Raw genomic sequence first — 8,629 nt, 5'->3', positions numbered from 1 at the left:
ATTTGCCGAAGTTATCGAGCTTCAAAGTTTGAAAAGTCAAAAAAGTTGTGTGTGGAACACATAAAGTACTATTTTTCTTGGAAATTCAACAAGACGCAATCATGATGTGTTGTGACATCTTCAAAATCTCGTCGAGCTGATTAATTGGACACTTTCTTTAACAAATTTGGTCCTCATTTGCCGAAGTTATCGAGCTTCAAAGTTTGAAAAGTCAAAAAAGTTGTGTGTTGAACACATAAAGTACTATTTTTCTTGGAAATTCAACAAGACGCAATCATGATGTGTTGTGACATCTTCATAATCTCGTCGAGCTGATTAATTGGACACTTTCTTTAACAAATTTGATACACATTTGCCGAAGTTATCGAGGTTCAAAGTTTGAAAAGTCAAAAAAGTTGTTTGTGGAACACATAAAGTACTATTTTTCTTGGAAATTCAACAAGACGCAATCATGATGTGTTGTGACATCTTCATAATCTCGTCGAGCTGATTAATTGGACACTTTCTTTAACAAATTTGGTCCTCATTTGCCGAAGTTATCGAGCTTCAAAGTTTGAAAAGTCAAAAAAGTTGTGTGTGGAACACATAAAGTACTATTTTTCTTGGAAATTCAACAAGACGCAATCATGATGTGTTGTGACATCTTCATAATCTCGTCGAGCTGATTAATTGGACACTTTCTTTAACAAATTTGGTCCTCATTTGCCGAAGTTATCGAGGTTCAAAGTTTGAAAAGTCAAAAAAGTTGTGTGTTGAACACATAAAGTACTATTTTTCTTGGAAATTCAACAAGACGCAATCATGATGTGTTGTGACATCTTCAAAATCTCGTCGAGCTGATTAATTGGACACTTTCTTTAACAAATTTGGTCCTCATTTGCCGAAATTATAGAGCTTCAAATTTTTAAAAGTCTCAAAAGTTGTGTGTTTGAGCACTTATAGTACTTTTTTTGTTGGAAATTCAACATCATGCAATCATGATGTGTTGTGACATCTTCAAAATCTCGTCGATTAATTGGACACTTTCTTTAACAAATTTGATACACATTTGCCGAAGTTATCGAGATTCAAAGTTTGAAGAAAAGTCAAAAAAGTTGTGTGTGGAACACATAAAGTACTATTTTTCTTGGAAATTCAACAAGATGCAATCATGACGTGTTGTGACATCTTCAAAATCTCGTCGAGCTGATTAATTGGACACTTTGTTAATCAAATTTGATACACATTTGCCGAAGTTATCGAGGTTCAAAGTTTGAAAAGTCAAAAAAGTTGTTTGTGGAACACATAAAGTACTATTTTTCTTGGAAATTCAACAAGACGCAATCATGATGTGTTGTGACATCTTCAAAATCTCGTCGAGCTGATTAATTGGACACTTTGTTTAACAAATTTGGTCCTCATTTGCCGAAGTTATCGAGCTTCAAAGTTTGAAAAGTCAAAAAAGTTGTGTGTGGAACACATAAAGTACTATTTTTCTTGGAAATTCAACAAGACGCAATCATGATGTGTTGTGACATCTTCAAAATCTCGTCGAGCTGATTAATTGGACACTTTGTTTAACAAATTTGGTCCTCATTTGCCAAAGTTATCGAGGTTCAAAGTTTGAAAAGTCAAAAAAGTTGTGTGTTGAACACATAAAGTACTATTTTTCTTGGAAATTCAACAAGACGCAATCATGATGTGTTGTGACATCTTCAAAATCTCGTCGAGCTGATTAATTGGACACTTTCTTTAACAAATATGATACACATTTGCCGAAGTTATCGAGGTTCAAAGTTTGAAAAGTCAAAAAAGTTGTGTGTGGAACACATAAAGTACTATTTTTCTTGGAAATTCAACAAGACGCAATCATGATGTGTTGTGACATCTTCAAAATCTCGTCGAGCTGATTAATTGGACACTTTCTTTAACAAATATGATACACATTTGCCGAAGTTATCGAGGTTCAAAGTTTGAAAAGTCAAAAAAGTTGTGTGTTGAACACATAAAGTACTATTTTTCTTGGAAATTCAACAAGACGCAATCATGATGTGTTGTGACATCTTCAAAATCTCGTCGAGCTGATTAATTGGACACTTTCTTTAACAAATATGATACACATTTGCCGAAGTTATCGAGGTTCAAAGTTTGAAAAGTCAAAAAAGTTGTGTGTGGAACACAAAAAGTACTATTTTTCTTGGAAATTCAACAAGACGCAATCATGATGTGTTGTGACATCTTCAAAATCTCGTCGAGCTGATTAATTGGACACTTTCTTTAACAAATTTGGTACTCATTTGCTAAAGTTATCGAGCTTCACAGTTTGAAAAGTCAAAAAAGTTGTGTGTTGAACGCATAAAGTACTTTTTTTGTTGGAAATTCAACATCATGCAATCATGATATGTTGTGACATCTTCAAAATCTCGTCGAGCTGATTAATTGGACACTTTCTTTAACAAATTTGGTACTCATTTGCCAAAGTTATCGAGCTTCAAAGTTTGAAAAGTCAAAAAAGTTGTGTGTTGAACACTTAAAGTACTATTTTTCTTGGAAATTCAACAAGATGCAATCATGATGTGTTGTGACATCTTCAAAATCTCGTCGAGCTGATTAATTGGACACTTTCTTTAACAAATTTGGTACTCATTTGCTAAAGTTATCGAGCTTCAAAGTTTGAAAAGTCAAAAAAGTTGTGTGTTGAACACATAAAGTACTATTTTTCTTGGAAATTCAACAAGACGCAATCATGATGTGTTGTGACATCTTCAAAATCTCGTCGAGCTGATTAATTGGACACTTTCTTTAACAAATTTGGTCCTCATTTGCCGAAGTTATCGAGCTTCAAAGTTTGAAAAGTCAAAAAAGTTGTGTGTTGAACACATAAAGTACTATTTTTCTTGGAAATTCAACAAGACGCAATCATGATGTGTTGTGACATCTTCATAATCTCGTCGAGCTGATTAATTGGACACTTTCTTTAACAAATTTGATACACATTTGCCGAAGTTATCGAGGTTCAAAGTTTGAAAAGTCAAAAAAGTTGTTTGTGGAACACATAAAGTACTATTTTTCTTGGAAATTCAACAAGACGCAATCATGATGTGTTGTGACATCTTCATAATCTCGTCGAGCTGATTAATTGGACACTTTCTTTAACAAATTTGGTCCTCATTTGCCGAACTTATCGAGCTTCAAAATTTGAAAAGTCAAAAAAGTTCTTTGTTGAGCACGTAAAGTACTATTTTTCTTGGAAATTCAACAAGACGCAATCATGATGGGTTGTGACATCTTCAAAATCTCGTCGAGCTGATTAATTGGACACTTTCTTTAACAAATTTGGTACTCATTTGCTAAAGTTATCGAGCTTCACAGTTTGAAAAGTCAAAAAAGTTGTGTGTTGAACACATAAAGTACTACTTTTCTTGGAAATTCAACAAGACGCAATCATGATGTGTTGTGACATCTTCAAAATCTCGTCGAGCTGATTAATTGGACACTTTCCTTAACAAATTTGATACTCATTTGCCGAAGTTATCGAGCTTCACAGTTTGAAAAGTCAAAAAAGTTGTGTGTTGAACACATAAAGTACTATTTTTCTTGGAAATTCAACAAGACGCAATCATGATGTGTTGTGACATCTTCAAAATCTCGTCGAGCTGATTAATTGGACACTTTCTTTAACAAATTTGGTCCTCATTTGCCGAAGTTATCGAGCTTCAAAGTTTGAAAAGTCAAAAAAGTTGTGTGTTGAACACATAAAGTACTATTTTTCTTGGAAATTCAACAAGACGCAATCATGATGTGTTGTGACATCTTCATAATCTCGTCGAGCTGATTAATTGGACACTTTCTTTAACAAATTTGATACACATTTGCCGAAGTTATCGAGGTTCAAAGTTTGAAAAGTCAAAAAAGTTGTGTGTGGAACACATAAAGTACTATTTTTCTTGGAAATTCAACAAGACGCAATCATGATGTGTTGTGACATCTTCAAAATCTCGTCGAGCTGATTAATTGGACACTTTCTTTAACAAATTTGGTCCTCATTTGCCGAAGTTATCGAGGTTCAAAGTTTGAAAAGTCAAAAAAGTTGTGTGTGGAACACATAAAGTACTATTTTTCTTGGAAATTCAACAAGACGCAATCATGATGTGTTGTGACATCTTCATAATCTCGTCGAGCTGATTAATTGGACACTTTCTTTAACAAATTTGGTCCTCATTTGCCGAACTTATCGAGCTTCAAAATTTGAAAAGTCAAAAAAGTTCTTTGTTGAGCACGTAAAGTACTATTTTTCTTGGAAATTCAACAAGACGCAATCATGATGTGTTGTGACATCTTCATAATCTCGTCGAGCTGATTAATTGGACACTTTCTTTAACAAATTTGATACACATTTGCCGAAGTTATCGAGGTTCAAAGTTTGAAAAGTCAAAAAAGTTGTGTGTGGAACACATAAAGTACTATTTTTCTTGGAAATTCAACAAGATGCAATCATGACGTGTTGTGACATCTTCAAAATCTCGTCGAGCTGATTAATTGGACACTTTGTTTATCAAATTTGATACACATTTGCCGAAGTTATCGAGGTTCAAAGTTTGAAAAGTCAAAAAAGTTGTTTGTGGAACACATAAAGTACTATTTTTCTTGGAAATTCAACAAGACCCAATCATGATGTGTTGTGACATCTTCAAAATCTCGTCGAGCTGATTAATTGGACACTTTGTTTAACAAATTTGGTCCTCATTTGCCGAAGTTATCGAGCTTCAAAGTTTGAAAAGTCAAAAAAGTTGTGTGTGGAACACATAAAGTACTATTTTTCTTGGAAATTCAACAAGACCCAATCATGATGTGTTGTGACATCTTCAAAATCTCGTCGAGCTGATTAATTGGACACTTTGTTTAACAAATTTGGTCCTCATTTGCCGAAGTTATCGAGCTTCAAAGTTTGAAAAGTCAAAAAAGTTGTGTGTGGAACACATAAAGTACTATTTTTCTTGGAAATTCAACAAGACCCAATCATGATGTGTTGTGACATCTTCAAAATCTCGTCGAGCTGATTAATTGGACACTTTCTTTAACAAATTTGGCCCTCATTTGCCGAAGTTATCGAGCTTCAAAGTTTGAAAAGTCAAAAAAGTTGTGTGTGGAACACATAAAGTACTATTTTTCTTGGAAATTCAACAAGACGCAATCATGATGTTTTGTGACATCTTCAAAATCTCGTCGAGCTGATTAATTGGACACTTTCTTTATCAAATTTGGTCCTCATTTGCCGAAGTTATCGAGCTTCAAAGTTTGAAAAGTCAAAAAAGTTGTGTGTTGAACACATAAAGTACTATTTTTCTTGGAAATTCAACAAGACGCAATCATGATGTGTTGTGACATCTTCATAATCTCGTCGAGCTGATTAATTGGACACTTTCTTTAACAAATTTGATACACATTTGCCGAAGTTATCGAGGTTCAAAGTTTGAAAAGTCAAAAAAGTTGTTTGTGGAACACATAAAGTACTATTTTTCTTGGAAATTCAACAAGACGCAATCATGATGTGTTGTGACATCTTCATAATCTCGTCGAGCTGATTAATTGGACACTTTCTTTAACAAATTTGATACACATTTGCGGAAGTTATCGAGGTTCAAAGTTTGAAAAGTCAAAAAAGTTGTTTGTGGAACACATAAAGTACTATTTTTCTTGGAAATTCAACAAGACGCAATCATGATGTGTTGTGACATCTTCATAATCTCGTCGAGCTGATTAATTGGACACTTTCTTTAACAAATTTGATACACATTTGCCAAAGTTATCGAGGTTCAAAGTTTGAAAAGTCAAAAAAGTTGTGTGTTGAACACATAAAGTACTATTTTTCTTGGAAATTCAACAAGACGCAATCATGATGTGTTGTGACATCTTCAAAATCTCGTCGAGCTGATTAATTGGACACTTTCTTTAACAAATTTGGTACTCATTTGCTAAAGTTATCGAGCTTCAAAGTTTGAAAAGTCAAAAAAGTTGTGTGTTGAACACATAAAGTACTATTTTTCTTGGAAATTCAACAAGACGCAATCATGATGTGTTGTGACATCTTCAAAATCTCGTCGAGCTGATTAATTGGACACTTTCTTTAACAAATTTGGTCCTCATTTGCCGAAGTTATCGAGCTTCAAAGTTTGAAAAGTCAAAAAAGTTGTGTGTTGAACACATAAAGTACTATTTTTCTTGGAAATTCAACAAGACGCAATCATGATGTGTTGTGACATCTTCATAATCTCGTCGAGCTGATTAATTGGACACTTTCTTTAACAAATTTGATACACATTTGCCGAAGTTATCGAGGTTCAAAGTTTGAAAAGTCAAAAAAGTTGTTTGTGGAACACATAAAGTACTATTTTTCTTGGAAATTCAACAAGACGCAATCATGATGTGTTGTGACATCTTCATAATCTCGTCGAGCTGATTAATTGGACACTTTCTTTAACAAATTTGGTCCTCATTTGCCGAAGTTATCGAGCTTCAAAGTTTGAAAAGTCAAAAAAGTTGTGTGTGGAACACATAAAGTACTATTTTTCTTGGAAATTCAACAAGACGCAATCATGATGTGTTGTGACATCTTCAAAATCTCGTCGAGCTGATTAATTGGACACTTTCTTTAACAAATTTGGTCCTCATTTGCCGAAGTTATCGAGCTTCAAAGTTTGAAAAGTCAAAAAAGTTGTGTGTGGAACACATAAAGTACTATTTTTCTTGGAAATTCAACAAGACGCAATCATGATGTGTTGTGACATCTTCAAAATCTCGTCGAGCTGATTAATTGGACACTTTCTTTAACAAATTTGGTCCTCATTTGCCGAAGTTATCGAGCTTCAAAGTTTGAAAAGTCAAAAAAGTTGTGTGTTGAACACATAAAGTACTATTTTTCTTGGAAATTCAACAAGACGCAATCATGATGTGTTGTGACATCTTCATAATCTCGTCGAGCTGATTAATTGGACACTTTCTTTAACAAATTTGATACACATTTGCCGAAGTTATCGAGGTTCAAAGTTTGAAAAGTCAAAAAAGTTGTTTGTGGAACACATAAAGTACTATTTTTCTTGGAAATTCAACAAGACGCAATCATGATGTGTTGTGACATCTTCATAATCTCGTCGAGCTGATTAATTGGACACTTTCTTTAACAAATTTGATACACATTTGCCGAAGTTATCGAGGTTCAAAGTTTGAAAAGTCAAAAAAGTTGTTTGTGGAACACATAAAGTACTATTTTTCTTGGAAATTCAACAAGACGCAATCATGATGTGTTGTGACATCTTCATAATCTCGTCGAGCTGATTAATTGGACACTTTCTTTAACAAATTTGGTCCTCATTTGCCGAAGTTATCGAGCTTCAAAGTTTGAAAAGTCAAAAAAGTTGTGTGTGGAACACATAAAGTACTATTTTTCTTGGAAATTCAACAAGACGCAATCATGATGTGTTGTGACATCTTCAAAATCTCGTCGAGCTGATTAATTGGACACTTTCTTTAACAAATTTGGTCCTCATTTGCCGAAGTTATCGAGCTTCAAAGTTTGAAAAGTCAAAAAAGTTGTGTGTGGAACACATAAAGTACTATTTTTCTTGGAAATTCAACAAGACGCAATCATGATGTGTTGTGACATCTTCAAAATCTCGTCGAGCTGATTAATTGGACACTTTCTTTAACAAATTTGGTCCTCATTTGCCGAAGTTATCGAGCTTCAAAGTTTGAAAAGTCAAAAAAGTTGTGTGTTGAACACATAAAGTACTATTTTTCTTGGAAATTCAACAAGACGCAATCATGATGTGTTGTGACATCTTCATAATCTCGTCGAGCTGATTAATTGGACACTTTCTTTAACAAATTTGATACACATTTGCCGAAGTTATCGAGGTTCAAAGTTTGAAAAGTCAAAAAAGTTGTTTGTGGAACACATAAAGTACTATTTTTCTTGGAAATTCAACAAGACGCAATCATGATGTGTTGTGACATCTTCATAATCTCGTCGAGCTGATTAATTGGACACTTTCTTTAACAAATTTGGTCCTCATTTGCCGAAGTTATCGAGCTTCAAAGTTTGAAAAGTCAAAAAAGTTGTGTGTGGAACACATAAAGTACTATTTTTCTTGGAAATTCAACAAGACGCAATCATGATGTGTTGTGACATCTTCATAATCTCGTCGAGCTGATTAATTGGACACTTTCTTTAACAAATTTGGTCCTCATTTGCCGAAGTTATCGAGGTTCAAAGTTTGAAAAGTCAAAAAAGTTGTGTGTTGAACACATAAAGTACTATTTTTCTTGGAAATTCAACAAGACGCTATCATGATGTGTTGTGACATCTTCATAATCTCGTCGAGCTGATTAATTGGACACTTTCTTTAACAAATTTGGTCCTCATTTGCCGAACTTATCGAGCTTCAAAATTTGAAAAGTCAAAAAAGTTCTTTGTTGAGCACGTAAAGTACTATTTTTCTTGGAAATTCAACAAGACGCAATCATGATGGGTTGTGACATCTTCAAAATCTCGTCGAGCTGATTAATTGGACACTTTCTTTAACAAATTTGGTACTCATTTGCCAAAGTTATCGAGCTTCAAAGTTTGAAAAGTCAAAAAAGTTGTGTGTTG

Source organism: Euwallacea fornicatus, unplaced genomic scaffold, assembly GCF_040115645.1.
Source record: "Euwallacea fornicatus isolate EFF26 unplaced genomic scaffold, ASM4011564v1 scaffold_66, whole genome shotgun sequence".
In the NCBI taxonomy this organism is placed as follows: domain Eukaryota; kingdom Metazoa; phylum Arthropoda; class Insecta; order Coleoptera; family Curculionidae; genus Euwallacea; species Euwallacea fornicatus.
Note: the sequence above shows the minus strand (reverse complement) of the source record.